General features: G+C 35.9%; 1 protein-coding gene across 3 annotated transcripts in view; it reads right to left on the bottom strand.

Moving 5' to 3' along the window:
* The window catches only part of LOC134796803 (cadherin-86C), a 113,603-nt gene extending 102,738 nt beyond the window's left edge, over positions 1-10,865 (bottom strand). For 2 of the 3 annotated variants that reach the window (XM_063769029.1, XM_063769032.1), the window contains exon 1: positions 10,560-10,793. The gene's annotated coding sequence lies outside the window, so the exon portion shown is untranslated. Of the gene's footprint in view, positions 1-10,559 lie in introns of all 3 variants that reach the window. The other variant, XM_063769036.1, reaches the window with a different exon arrangement.
* Positions 10,866-15,609: the final 4,744 nt, after the last annotated feature.

The raw sequence follows: 15,609 nt of genomic DNA, 5'->3' as shown, positions 1-15,609 counted from the left end.
TACTCCTGTGACATATTGCTACGAATAACCTACTATAAGTACTTTCGTCGGATCTCAGTCACGAATGGACAATGCCAATACCTATATGTACTATTCCGTTCTTTGTCTTAAGACGCTACATAGAATATTGCCATTCATTCAATATCTGCTGAACGAATACTGTGTTTTGAATATCGAATGCTCGAATGGCGCAATTAGGAAGTCTAGTGCACTTATTTTTAGGGTTCCGTAGCCAAATGGCAAAAAACGGCACCCTTATGGATTCGTCATGTCTGTCTGTCTGTCCGTCCGTCACTGCCACTTTTTTCCGAAACTATAAGAACTATACTGTTACTGTATACTGAAACTTGATAAGTAGATGTATTCTGTGAACCGCATTAAGGTTTTCACACAAAAAAAAAAACAATAGATTTTAGGGGTTTCCCATACTTAGAACTGAAACTCAACATTTTTTTTTTCATCAAACCCATACGTGTGGGGTATATATGGATAGGTTTTCAAAAATGATATTGAGGTTTCTATATATCATTTTTTTCTAAACTGAATAGTTTGCGCGAGAGACACTTCCAAAGTGGTAAAATGTGCCCCCCCCCCCCTGTAACTTCTAAAATAAGAGAATGATAAAACTAAAAAAAATATATGATGTACATTACCATGCAAACTTCCACTGAAAATTGGTTTGAACGAGATCTAGTAAGTAGTTTTTTTTAATACGTCATAAATCGTAAACAGCAATTTTATTATGTTAGGTACTTGCTGCTACGGAACCCTTCATGGGCGAGTCCGACTCGCACTTGGCCGCTTTTTTTATTTTGTTGTATTCGCATTTTAAACTGCACTGTGAGTGAATGCCATCCTTATTCATTCATGGTAATTCTTGCTACGACTTTCTTGTGCTGGTTTTTCCTGACATGTACATGGGTATAAATAAAACAGTGAACCATATGCTACCAAGTACATAGTTAGTATGTTTGAAAGACGTTTAAAACGGGCGTGCAAAATGCCTCTGAACTTTTTGCCTGCGAAAATTGATGTGTGTCGCATTTCCCGAGTAGTGTCGACGGCAGGTTGCAATGTCCCAGCCAACCTTTTACGGGCAAGCGAATGAGTTATCCTAGTGCAGGCTCTCGCAATATAAAACCCTGTCACTAAGATGCCATCAAAACATAAAACGCTTTCAAATCGCTATATACACGTCTTCCATTTTAGACCTGATTGAGACGTGTTAAGATTGAAATTTCAACTGATTTAATGGCCGACTTTAGGTTTAAAGTTAAAGATTTAAGTTTACTGCGGACATGCCGCGACCACATGTGATCGGCTGACAGCAGCTAGAAGATATTTAATTGAACCAAAAACCATCAGTGAGCATCGACAGTGAGTCAAGTTAATAAATTAAATTTAATCGATGCGGATATGCAACCGGCGCCGGCGCGGCCGTTCTGTCCGCTGCGAAACTAACATTATTATATACAGGAGCGATCAGCGGACACGTGCTAACCAATCTAGATTGAACTAGTTCCCCTTGAGAAAACTGTTTGTGTAGCCAGGCGGAAAAGTTGAGAATTCAATGCGATTTTGCTATAAATGGCGAACATTTGACCATAAGATTAGCAGTTTAAAATAAATCACTGTCGTACTTTTGCACTAAACGTCATTTAGAGTTAGTGTTCAGCTATTGAACGATCAACGCTAGAAAATTAAGGCTAAGGAAATCAGTGAGTAATAACTTACAATGGTCTAAAGGTCGCTTTATTCACGGCTCTGACGTAAAAATTGGACGCATGATTCAAGCCTTAATGACCGGGGCATTTCCATGAAAGCTTTCATTTTTGCCGTTTGTTATACCACGCGACGCTGATAACATTGGCATTGAGAAAATTTTATTAGACAGGGCAATTTTATACAATTATAGGTATTTATAACAAATGGTAAATAATTTGAACCTGACATTATTTTACTAGATTTTTTTTAAGTTAGCACATAACCTAGTAAACCTACTTCATGAATCATGGTACCTAAATAAATTGATGACATTATAAAAGCCCGAAGGTCGGTTCCAGCGTCACCACAGTGGTGTGATAGCTTTAACGGCGGCACGCGACGTCGGAGCCCTTGGGCCTTATCGCGTACTATGCTCTTCCTGCTTCGCAACTCTTCTATGTGGGTTAATAAGTTCACAACTAGCGTAATACTTTTTGCTTAACACAAAAACATGTTTTGTAACTAGTTTGACTTTGAGTGAAAACTAACCTTAGTCCGAGCCTTTTATTTGCATATTATATTAAGTGCAACAAAAATCCAGTGTAGTAAAAATTTGTTTCAAAAACAGTCATTTTTCCGATAATTTAGTAGCTTAAGGGGCCCACTGATTAACAGTCCGCCGGACGGTATCGGTCTGTCAGTTAGAACAAGATTTTGACAGTTCCGAACAACTGACAGGCCGATACCGTCCGGCGGACTGTGTGTGTTAATCAGTGGGCCCCTTTATTGGGGCCGAGAGGAATCCAACAAATCAGAAATTAATAAAATCGGTCCAGTATAGAAGATACCATAGTTACAACACGGTTTCCCTAATTATTAATATCTAGTTAAAGCACTACGGAAAATGCATTAGAAATATAATACAAAAGTTTTCCTATACCTTGATAACTAAAAACATTGAGCAAGATTTCAATTTGTAATACATTTTTAAAGATGTGCAATATATGTATAAATTATGCATATATTTTATAATAAGTGTTATACAATATTTAACAATTGCCTTACCCACACTGAACTAGTTTAACGATATTAAGGCTATAAACAGTCGAACACCGCCCACGTATATCGACCCATTACATGTGAATGTCAAGTGCGAGTGACAACTTCATGTCACACAGCACACGAGGACAGAGTCAATTAAGTAGTAATTTTAACAGTAGTCTAGCCGCATTCCCCAATATTGAAACATGACTACCTAGCCAAATAGCAACAACAAACAACGTCTTTAATCATATGAATTACTAGCGACCCGTCCCGGCTTCGCACGGGTTACGCAAAACCTTAACAAATTATACGCTTAAACTTTAGCTAAAAATCACTCTATCGATAGATCCACACAAACAGTCCGACGCGGCGGGGGACTTTGTTTTATAAAAGCTGTAATGATTTCTTGCCTAGACTGATATTAACGTGAAACCTTGTCTTAACTAGGAATCTATATGAATCAATACGTCATCGATAACAACAAATGTTTTATTCAGAAGATAAGATCTTGGCAAAGATAACGGCGCCGTTGAAGCAAAAAGGGAGTAAACTTCAAAGTGACCGGCTTGTTTCTGAAATGAATCACCAAACGATTATACGTCAACGAAACAATTGCACACAAATGAATAATGTATTTCAGCTATAACCATTTAATTGGCTCAGATCTGTAGGTACGTATAATTAATCCCTGAAACATAAGTTATATGCGATATTTCTACAGTATCACCCGTTCACAAATAAACACTTGCCAAAATAAGTAATTTATATTTATCAAAATTAAATTAAATGGAAGGCCTTTTTATAATCCTCTTGGCGGATAAAGTGGCAAGTGTCATTTTGCTTACACCAAAAAACATAAAGATATATACTAATAAGATTATACATATAACATACGCCGGTAAGAATGCTGTAAGTTGCAACAAGCCAGAATCTAATTCGGAAGCACCTCTGCGACGAGGATTTTCTTTAGTTTAAAGTAAACTAGAAGTAGGTATATGGGTGAATCAACTTTTTCTTGTCACGGTTACGTTCTCCTGGGTCACTCTTTAAAACCTGAGCTAGCTAGCTAGGCATTTAAATTCACCAAAGGGGCTATTCATAAATTACGTCATTTCAAATTAGGGGGGGGGGGGTCTGGACATCGGATGATGGTAGCATGACGTAGGAGAAAATGGGGTCATTCGAAGCATGATTTTTGGATGATTTAGGGGGGGGGGGGGTCAAAAATCGTCAAAAATCGATGACGTAATTTATGGACAGCCCCAAACACGCTTTTTTATCGTAGTTATAAACCCCTTCCATAAAAGGTCATCCACCAAGCGTATCAGGAGATGGTGGTGTACAATGTGTTCTAACAAACTATGCTACTATTATATCTTGGCTGACCGGACAGAATAACAACAAGAAATAGTTGATCCACCCATATATTGAAATCGTTCCAACTAATGTATGTAGGTATTGTTGATGTAACAAGTTTACAAATTTACGTACCTACCTAGTGCATCTGTTCGAGACAAAAAAGTGTAGGTACTTATAAGTTAACCCATTAGAAATTACGAGTTTAGTAGTAAACTTTACCTGCCTAATAGCCACTACTTAACCTGACCCTTAGCCAGAAAATGGAACACCAATCCACGGATCTTTATTACGACAAATCACGTTTTTTTACGCCAGGTAAAGTAGGACGCCAGACGCTTGAATTAAGGACGTTCACAAATTTCTTACGTTAAATCGTTGAATTATATATATGAACAACGTTGCTTCACGAGTAATATGGCTTGACATCTGCAAAACTCCTTATTAACATAATATTAATAAGTTAAAAAGTACGTAATTTTGAAGGAACATGCTAGATTTACATTACATTGATGATTAACATTTGTTAAATATATACGCATTTTTAACATTTTATATTTCACCATAAATACGTAATAAATATAAACAATAACAACACTTTTAGTATGTTGACATAAAACTTGTAGCTATTACCTACACGGTTTGATTGCTCCTGGGTTTACTGTCCCCACAAAATGTACAATCGTCATCAGATATATCGGAGCGGCCAAGCTCAAAAATATCTGAACACGCACTCTTACACCTTGGCAATAGAGGCGTGTTCAGATATTTGTGAGCACCTTGGGGGATCCGATATATCTGACGGCGACTGTACACACACACGTATCAAATTGCCACTACTTACCCGCCCACTGACTGGGATAGTATTAATTAAATGATTTAGCGCAATCACCGACTGCTAAACTACCAGGAAGCGAAGTCAATGGATAGATGCTTTATCAGGCCATTCAGGCCAATAAAATATTTATTCACAAATTTGTGAGTAGAAGTGCTATAACAAAGTTAATATAGCATGATGACATTTTTAGAATTTTTGATGGTGTTATTTTAGGTCATTTTTATATGTTTGGTTTAAAAATAATATTATTATTTATGACTTGCCGTGTTGTACTATTACTGGTCGACGACCCACAGTCGAAATAAGTGAAATCGAATATAATAATATTTCCTCGGTCAGGGCATGATCTTGTTGGGTTTGTAACTAACTAATCTTGTGTGAAATTGGGACGCAAACTGAGTCACTAGTTAACTGTTACTAATAGATATGATGCAAGAAATGTTCAATGTATTAAATCAAGCTGACCCAAGCAACAAAGATAAAGTAGTAAAAAATAATTATTTAGAAACCTACAATCATTGTTAAGGGGTGCTAAACCAAAATTGTACTTTTTATATGGAAAATATCACGTGAAACAAGACTATATTTGCAAAGGTACCTAAACTCTACCCAATCTTTACAAAAAAGTTGGCCCAATTGATAAAAAAAATCATTTACTTTTTTTTTTTATTCTTAATTTTTATAGAGGCTTTCGTACACTCGTGGTGACGATGCCAGCCTCATAGGAGAGTTCACGTTTGTAACTAACTCTCAGACCTTAGTGCGCGATATTTTTTATAATATGTAAACATTTTCTCAGCCCCTTCTGATAGCGGTTGAGAAAGCAAAATATTCAAGGATAATACGCTGTCCAAAATATTTTCTAAACTCATTTACTTTCAATTGTGCAATTACTTTTAGTATAAAGTAGAGCCAAGTAAGTAATTTGCGTTGTAAAATTTTAAACAGAAGTATACTTTCAGATTTAGGTATTGAGGTAAAACGATAAAATCCGCGCAATCGACAAATCTTCCATCGCGAATTTCACGAGGCGCGCCATATCTTTTGTTTCTTTCTAATTTCCTGGCGTCACGCACCCTCTTAACGAAAGTGTAAAATTACAGTCAGTTACAGTCTTACCATATCGACAAACAGTAACAGTGAATAAAAGATTTCTTTTAAATTGAATACGGTTGCAACGGTAGAACTGCAAACTTTTCAGGCGATCCAATTTAAGTGTGAGCTTGATGAACAGCTGCGCATTATCAGAGAGCTCACACTTACTGGTTGGTATGAGCATTTTACTCGTAGTAGGGGAGCCGACGATGCTAAATGTGTAGTTACTCGAGCGTCGTACAGACCTATTGGAATCGAAATATTAGATGATAAGAAGAAAAAAAAGTTATATAAAGTATTTTTTTTCCAGCGAGCCGGAAAGCGACTACAATTTTTTCTATATTTCGGGAGGTTGGTGGAGGGTTAAAAAATCGATAAGCAGTTTGTGGATTTGGTCGTTTTTGTCCAAGTTAATGCTATATTTTTTCTATAACTTAATATAACACTTATTTGTAGGCATTTTCTTAATCTGACAAACACAAGTTTGACGCCTAATTTTTACATTGTAACCGTCAGATTAAGGAGATGCGTACAAATAATTATCAGATTTAGTAATAGCATAATTATAGCGTTAATTTGGACTAACATAACCAATTCCACAATCTGCTTAACAATTTGTTGAACCCCCCACCAACCAATGGCTCAACATAGACAGCTAAAAGGGGTAAAGGTAGACTACACGGGGTAGCAAGATATCACTCATATCTTAATCTGACGCGCTCGAGTAACTACAAAAATCCCCTCTTGGGCTCCCCTACTATCGGTAAGCGATTGGAAATTTGGTACAGGCAAGGCGTAAGGGTGAGAGGTTAGTAGTATACCGGCGGGAAACAAACCCACACACGCAAATGACTGAATTAACTAACCGCCATTATCTGTAATTGGCATTGAGCATCAGATAAATCCCTTTAATGGCATGATATATTTGTTTATTTATATTAGAAGTGGAGGAAATAGTGTGGCATATTTTATGCAAGAAAGGTTTTACCGTTACGAGTATTACTTTAAACCCTATATGCTAGAGGTACGTACATGAATTTTAAGTGGTCGTGTTTAATGCGCCGATAGTAAGAAGACTTTCATGCCGCGTCATAGTAAAAAGACGCTATAGTATGATTATCGCCGTAATAAGTGCAACCACGATTTGCCTATACAGTAATGAATACTAAATGAATTGTTGAAATATAAATAATTACATACGTTATACTCATTTTGGGGTTGTAAAAAAAAGACACGAGAGATTAAAAGAAAATTATTACAAAAATTACTAAAATGTCTAAATACTATATCAGAGTTTTTAGATTATCTCTTTTAAAATTGGACACCTTTTATCATACGAATATTTATATTTTATTAAAATGAGCCAATTTAAATAAGGAGTCATGTATTAAATTCCGTGCGCATGAGTTCTCTCTTGAGGGGTGTATTACATAAGGAAAAGAGAAAGATAGAGCAGTTTATCTTATCACACCGGGTTCCGCGTTAGCTTTATAGAAAGGGCGAATTTACGTAATCCTAATCGGTTTATTACAATAATTCTAGTTACCTACATTCATTCTAGGTACTTAATAAAAAAATCCTGTTTTGAACAAAATCTCTTTAAAACGTTACATATCGTGACTACTTTGAAATAAACTAAACAACAATAGTAATATTCCATTATGTAACTCGAAAGTGGTAGTTAAAAACATGAAAAAAAATATACAATCATTATTTAATATAATTAAATACCTAATTTTTTATCAATAAATTTTACTAAAACCGTTATATGTATAATAAGTGGTATATACATTTGTCTATTAAATGTATTTATTTTATAATTTATTTATCGTAGTATGATAATAAGGCGCATTCGTTTGGTGCTTCGGTCCCCATAGCTGCGCAAGCGCCGCTCCTACAAGAGAGTTCAACGCGCCGCGCAAGCGCGAATAAAGTCCTCTAGCCCTTTATTGTGATCCTATCTGTGTTGCCGCGACTGATTTCTTTTCGTTTATTTTTTAACGATACCTATTACCATACATATTCTTTAATATTAAGACAATGGTTACTAAACAGGATTTCTAGTTCATATTTGCTAATTATTTACCTCCTAATACATACAGTTGTGAATTTTAAGATCTAAAAAATAAGGCTATAATGAAATATTAAACTAAGTTTAATGCCATCAAGGAATGAGTCTAAGTTTCTGAATGTATTCAGAAGCGCTTAATTTCCATTTAAGCGGTTTAAGACCTTAAGCGTCACCAAGGCAGAGCCATTGTAGTGATAAGTGGACGTAGATGCACCGTTTAGATACGGCGCTATCCGCGCGCTATGGGATCGATGGCAATCGGCTCTTTTTAAGGTTAAACCAAATCATGGTTGGGTAAGCTAGTTCTTTGGAAGCATTAAAGACTGTGCTGTGTTAATATTTTTGTGGTCAAAGATCAAGATACCGGGTAATTTTTTCCGCAGAAAAAAATCAGGCTAATATCTCTGTTTTAATTTTTAACAAGCAGAAACGTCTGCGAACGATGCTATTAAGCTTAGAATAAATTTAAAAGTGGAAAAATTACTGTCTTGGGTGAGACTTGAACTCACGGCCTCTGGATCGATACTCCAGCGCTCTGCCATCTGAGCCACCAAGACCTCATCCATAGGCAGCAAATCTTTCCACCATATTATAGGTCAAGGGGACCTTAGCGAAATCTACCGCAAGAGTGTTACACTTCTTAAACGGCTACCGGAGTTCCAAGTCATATTGGAAATTCACCAGTTACAATGTGCTACCCATACTAATTTCAATTTTTATATTTTTTCCATTTATTCTAAGCTTAATATCTCTGATGTCAACACTGAAATGATCAATATGTTAGAACCATAAGGGCCTCTTAGCCTAGTCGGTGGTGACCCTGCCCACGATGCAGGAGCTCCCGGGTTCGAATCCCGGTAAGGGAATTTATTTGTGTGTTCATCACAAATATTTGTACTTGCCTGAGTATTGGATGTTATATATGTATGTATCTATGTACGTGTTTATCTAAATAAGTATGTATATCGTCGCCTAGCACCCATATCTAGCACATTCTTTGCTTAGTTTGGGGCAAGTTTGATCTGTCTAAGATTGTCCCCAAAATATTTAAAAGATAAAACATAATTAAAGATCTATTCTTTAATTGTACTGTCGAGAGACGTGCTAAGTTACATAATTGTGAACATAATAATATTTATTGGTCACTGAGACGATGTATCATAAATATCATAATCCTACGCAGTAAACAAACGTAACCATTCTGCACAGACTAGAAAACTTTTTTTTTGCAGCAACAAATAAACGTCTTATTTATCTATGTGTATTTATAACTTTACGATTGGTCTCATTTTGACATAATCTTCCACCGCATCTCTCTTGCACCAATATAGGTATAAGTACGGACGAGAAGAACTACGAATGATGTCGAAACGAGATCAATTTAAAATTTCAAATATGTCTCTGTCTCTACCTATAGTAGTGTGTGTGTGATTCGTTGGCGCCCTTAGGGTTGCTAGCGTTGCTTGGCTATGGTAGTTATGTAGTTTTGCAATGTCAGTAGCCTTGGGCAATGGGCAATGGATAGTGATAGCCGATATATATTTCACCATTGGGTAGGTATTAACAGTGACCCGGGCTTGTCAAAAAGTATTTAGGTACCTATACCAGCAGAATAAGTAAAGCAAAATCATAAAATAAATATAGCTTATTTTTTTATCAAAATCTACGAGACCAACTAAGGAAGTCGGTTTTATACCGCTTGTAATTTTCAATACAAGTGGAAGTTTTTTCTAAAGTCCGATTCACACAAATATTTATGAAACGATGTCTACATAATCAGCATCAACCACAAAAGCTCTCTCTAATATAATCTAACTAATTGGAATGACATCAAACGCAAAAGAATTACTCTGAATAACTAATATTGTATTTACTCTTAAAAATAGCTTGAAAAACTGCCACACGAATATGTAAAACTTCAGGTAAATCGGTTTACAAGCTTTCAACTCATTCACGAACTCACGCCCGATAAAAATATTTCTTTCGCCGACTCAAAGCTTACGTAGAACATTGTAAAAGCTGATAGTCTGATTTGAACCTTAAGTGCTGGAACTTAAGATCAAAGTAGGAAGGTAGGTTAGTACCTAAGCTTTTCCTTGATATTTGAAAAAAAAATTGTTTTTAAAGCAAGTTATTTCATATTTTAAGTTGGATGAATAAGTAGCTTTACTATAATTTAATCATCCTATAAAACAAAAAGTTCATGCATAATTTTATTATTTTTAATTTTTAGTCAGTCTTCAATGGCTCAATGGATACATACCTATATAACTTTACGCAACCATTAGCTTTAGCGGGAAAGTACGGGCAAAACTAGGTAGAAAACTCTTTAGATAAGAAAAATATGGAATAACAACGATTATAGAAATAAATGAATCATGGCTACATGCAAATATATTCACTTAATACAGGTAGAAGACAAAGAAACTAAATAAATCAGGCAGTACTTACTGTTATCACGCAACAATTACAACTTATCAGTTACATGAAAGCGCCGGCGCACTTCGCGAATCCCGAAAATTTAGAACAATTCAGCCAACATCACGATATCACTAGGTACACAGTTTTATCACTCGTCCACTGTCAGTTATTTGTTGTTTTGTTTTCGTGTGCGCGCGCCGAGTGAGGCGTCCGCAGCGTAGACGGGTCCGTCCTGTACTAGCGCTAGCGGCTACCGCGAGTGGGCTAGCCGGATTCTAATCTAACTGCTGGCGGACTAAGGCTTTCGGTAACGTGCTTCGATACTGCCCAAAGATCATGGGTTACATTACATGGCTCTGTAACCCTGCACCGTTCCTTATAGATAGTTCCAAAGCGAGTTTTTAGTACAAACGTATAAAGTCATGTATGTTATTGAAGCTTTGTTGAACGGTTCGTTGGATTTATTATTATCTCATGGAATTTTAAGAAATTATAATTGCATGTGTTTGATATATTTTTGACATTATCAGATTAATTAACCTTTTTAAAATTTACCCGAAATAAAAGGAAACGTAAAAGCTCTTGTTTAAAGCTGCAAAGAAACTTTACTCTGCCATTTGTAAGTAACTTACAAAACCAGTTTCAGCGACTATACTAAAGTTTAGCAGCAGTTATGTCAATAGAATCTGGCTAGCCATACCCCACAGCACTATATAGCGCTCATATATTTGCCTCTAAGCTTTCACAACCTCGCGTCTCTGATTAGTGCTATTTTGAAATACTAACTCTATCTTACACAGAGTAATGTTTATTTTGCAGCGTAAGAATGAGGCAAGACACGGGCTAGTGTGAGTAAGAAGCCGATATGAAAACTTATAGTACCTCGGCTATTCTTATTGCACGTTTTACCGCGCTCAGGACTTTTTGTAATGGCAGGATTATGCGCCTTTAAAAACTCTGGAGTAGACTTCGTCGTACACGAGCCACTTAACGACATACTTCGCCTACAATCTCGCCACACAATGGAATTATTTACCTCATGGAATTTATATGAAGAGGTGCATTTCTTTCCAAGTATTCCGTGGAAGGGTAAATATTAAATCGAGCTCCGGATCTGTCTGGAAGTTAAATAAGAACTTGCATTCGATGTTCAGGTCTAAGTTTGAATGAATATTTGTTGATTCGCTACCAAGTTGGAGGCAATATCAATATGAAAGTCTCGAACTGATTTGCCGGTGCCAAGTTCGCGTGCCGCGACCCTCGCGGCCACCTCCTCGCATGTAATTACCTGCTACGGAAGTTCGTTTCTTTTTGGGGCTGGAGCGTGACTTTCTGCGAACCCTCCAGCTTAGAAACATTAACTATCCATAAAAGGGCGTTTTATGCCACAATCAACAAAACTAATTCCCTGTGTCATAATTTTAGAGACCATAAAGCTGTGTCCAATGTTAAATATACCGAATAGGCACATCATTATAATTCATAAGAATAGCGTTTTATTACACAATAATTAAACGGCATAGTAACGATTTAAAAAAACTGCTATCATGGACTCATGGTTCAAAAATGTCAATACATACGTAATTTTTACAAAAAAAAATCTTATTATGTATGTATGCAAATGAGGACGCGGCGTGAATTCGAACAGTATGGTGGCGACTCCACGGTGCGGCGGTCGACAATGGTTAATCAAAAGGCCGTATCTCATTCGGCGGGACCTTGCGAGGTCCAGCCAGACGTTACGTTATTTCGATTTCATTTGCGTGCTCGTGCGCGCGGTTTTTTACTTCGTGCTAGGCCCTAGATGCTCAACCTACCTCGCCTCGCAGCAGAGGTCATGGCTTGATCCCGCCAAGCCTTTGTTATTCCCAGAGAAATATGAAGGGAAGTCGGCGGATACCGCGCTCGAATAAATGGGATTCTTTCAAGGAATATTGAAATATCTCTAGGCGATGTCGAGAACTCGTAGAGATTAATTCTCCAATGATGAATAGCTGACGTAAATCTTGTTTGTAATTTACTGCTAGTTAGTGATTACCTTTGTTTCACCTGCGATACTATTATTTATTATCAATATTCCAAATTTAAGATCCATATTCTTAAAAAGGTTGTTGTGAAAGTGCTGGTTTACGTGGTAAGAAGCTCCATATCATCGCTCATTGTTCATGTTGATCAGTTACTTAGTTATTTTTCTAAACGATAGAGTATCTTTTAAGTGGTTTATTTTTTTTTTATAACAAAAAGTGATTACGAGTCACGAGTCGGCGGCTCGGGTGCACGGGATTAATTGAATTCTAAGGTATGAGAAGAAGAGGGTCGGACAGTAGGTTTTTTTACATGTTCAACACTCAAAAGCCGTTTAAAGAAAGAACGGACTTGGTAGCGGACCGATATGTTTTTATACCTAGGCAAGTAAGTAGGTACAACGTAGGTAACGGCCACTTTAATTCATTTGGTATACCTATAGATATGTATTATCAATATTTATTAAAAAGAACATATTGCATTAATCTTTAAATTACGATCAGATTCCTTCCATCAGATAATGAATATTTATTAGTTTTCTGGCATAAATATAATAAGCAGTTTTGACTTTAAACTATCTTACCTGCTCAATTTAAACTATCTTTCATTAATATTTTAAAATCCCATTTTTTTTGTCGTTATGCCACTATTTTTTTTTTGGCATGATACTGTATTACGACAATAGCATATCTTCCGCCCAGTTGAAGAATACGTGCAAACCCCAAGTGACATCCATAGAACAATAAATTATATAAGTATATAAGATAACAAGTTATATGCATCTACATAATAATTTGAACCGAATTTCCACTGGCTCCTAAAAGGTTCATCAGGCCCCTATTTCACCATGCTGATAGGTACGACAGTTGAAAAAAAAAAAAGACAGACCTCTGTTTCACCACGCCGACATTGTTCAGTAACATATGTCGAGTGACAATTGTCAAGTGACTGGTGACAGATGACAATTTCGTAAATTGTTTTGTATAGAACTTCATATAAACATGACAGGTAGTTTGGTACAACTGTCCATCTTAAATTTAATGACAATTATTTTGTAAAACAAGGGTAATTTTTACTAGTCGACATATTTGTCAATTCTTGACAAGAGATCGTTAATTGCTTTCGATGTGCCGTATTGTATCACTAACATGATATTGATTGAGATCCCAACCCCATCTAATGCAGCGTATACCTACATTATTTATTGACAAGGCGTGAAAGCATTATTTTTTTTTGTTACTTTTAAGTTATTTTTTTCTGCAAATGCAAAGTCAGTGACGTTAAAGTAGGAATCTATTCGTACGTTATATATTTTCTTGTATAAGAATATCACCGCTATTGCTTTCGCGGAGATTCATCTTCTAACTAATCAAAACCCCACCTTTAATGTTAGTGACCAACTTCGCCCAAGTAAATTATTAAAAAAACAATACCTACCTAAACATACCTAATTTCGCTACCGGTCCCAAACTTATATTTTTTTTAAATTATGAAAACTATACTGAGACTTATTCCAAATCCAAATCCTAAATGTTGAATTACTAAACGCCTTCATAGGCATCGATTACAATTTATAGTGTCATTATGATTTCATGCTACTCATGCTAGTTAAGAAGAATTTATAAACGATTTAAAGCGATTTTTATTTGTACCCTAAAGGCGAATTTAGGGTACAAAGTTTTGCCAACGTTTATTTTCAATGAACTGCAACATTGATAACGGCGTTTGCTAACAACGAAAACACTACAATTGTCACCCAAGCCTGACACAGCTCCGATCTCATGTCAAGAATTTTATTATAGACAAATTGACAAATATGTCGACTTATAAAAACTACTCTTGTTTCACCAAATCATTGTCATTAAATGAAAGATGGACAATTGTACCTAACTAAATGTCTGTCATGTTTATAAACACTTCTATACAAAAACAGTTTACGAAATTGTCACTTGTCACGTGTCACTTGACAAATGTCACTCGACATATGTCACTGACATATGTCGGCGTGGTAAAATAGGGGACAGATAATTTTTGACCCGCTCGCACTGTTCCTTCTAATAAGGTGATGTAATTTTTCAAGGGTGGGGTGACAACAAGTTGACGGATTTAGCACGTTTTAGAACCGGTTACAGCTTTGTAGAATATAACAATGTATTGAACTCATACTTAGATATATATGTAGGAATCAATGAAAGACATGTACCTAACACAGAATAAAATAAACAAATAAAACTACAAAATATTTGTATAACGTCTAATATATGTACCAATAATATATATGTAGGTATTGCCTTGTTATCTAGCTTTTACTGTATTTCATTTTCTGTGTATTTTTAACTGTATGATTCACAATGAAGAATATTTACTTACGTACATTATTCTCTTTTGATAATTATCTACTGAATACCTACTTAAAATTATAAATACGAAAGTAACTCTGTTGGAAAGTCTGAAATTGAAACGTAGTTATAGTTATTTATTATCCGGAACATTAGGCTTACAAAAATATAGGGAAAGAATACAAAACGAGTGTGGAGAAATAGCTTCCAGTCTCTGGAAAATGACTTGGAATGCATAAAATCGGTGGCTACACGGTTCACACTTCATTTCTCGTAAATGAAAGCGTGCAAATGCGACGTCAGTGACAAGACGTGTGCACTATGACGCTTCACGGGTACCCGGTAGTTTGAGCCAGTCAATAAAACGTGCAAGCTGGCTTGCACGTTTTATTATTTTGTGCAGGACTCTTTCCTTCGTGATCAAAATTCATACAGTAAATATTTTTTAAAACAACCATAAACAGTACGCTTGATGCATCTTAGGCATTAGGTATTGAAATAAATCTAAGTTTAATAAAGTCATAATAAAAATGATATCACCTTAGTCTACGTTACAAACCTATCAAAATCGAGCATGGATTAGTCAATTATTCCTATAATCTACAATATCTACATAACATATTACTTATAAATAATTATAGTAAGAAGTATGCACTTCGTACGGTATGGTAACACGATAATGCTCATAATTATTAAACCATATAGGTATGTATATT

Source organism: Cydia splendana, chromosome 1, assembly GCF_910591565.1.
Source record: "Cydia splendana chromosome 1, ilCydSple1.2, whole genome shotgun sequence".
In the NCBI taxonomy this organism is placed as follows: domain Eukaryota; kingdom Metazoa; phylum Arthropoda; class Insecta; order Lepidoptera; family Tortricidae; genus Cydia; species Cydia splendana.
This window is presented reverse-complemented; position numbering and strand designations above follow the sequence as displayed.